The sequence below is a fragment of the Apostichopus japonicus genome, chromosome 19 (genome assembly GCF_037975245.1).
Source record: "Apostichopus japonicus isolate 1M-3 chromosome 19, ASM3797524v1, whole genome shotgun sequence".
Lineage (NCBI taxonomy): Eukaryota > Metazoa > Echinodermata > Holothuroidea > Aspidochirotida > Stichopodidae > Apostichopus > Apostichopus japonicus.
The window spans coordinates 9780483-9781221 of record NC_092579.1 but is presented as its reverse complement, the minus strand read 5'-3'; positions in this window follow the sequence as shown (position 1 = coordinate 9781221).

Below are 739 nucleotides of genomic sequence, written 5' to 3'. Positions count from 1 at the left end.
ATTGATATAGACTCTAATAAGAGTATGCCACCATAACGCGGATCGCAAAGTTACCAACCTGAAGCTATCCCAGGATTCATCACAGGATTCATCCCAGGATTCATCACAGGATTCATCCCAGGATTGAGATTCATCACAGGATTCATCCCAGGATTAAGATTTATCACAGGATTCATCCCAGGATTCATCAGAGGATTTAGATAATATATTCATCACAGGATTCATCCCAGGATTCAGATTCATCACAGGATTCATCCCAGGATACATCATAGGATTCGTTCCAGGATTCAGATTTATCCCAGGATTTATCACAGGATTCATCACAGGATTCATCCCAGGATTCAGATTAATCCCAGAATTCATCCCAGGATTCAGATTTATCACCAGATTCATTCACCGGAGTTATTAATGCAGCGGGATGTTCGTCGAAAAGTTCTTTCATTTTCATATTTCGTGACGCACATTGGGGGGGGGGGATGGAAAAATGAAGTCACCGAAGCTCCAGGAGGAATTGTCAGGAGCAACTCATTAGTTTATCACAACAGAATGACTTGGCCTTTGACGAGAAATTTGGCTAAAATTCGCCAATTGTTTTCGTTAATCGGATAATACATGGACTGGTTCCACGAAATCCCATTCTGTACACTGGTGTACTGCAGCTATAACAATGTAGCGTTTAGTTCCATTTCGTGGTAAAACTAAAGACTTTTTCTTGGTGACTAATCTTTAAACTTATAGT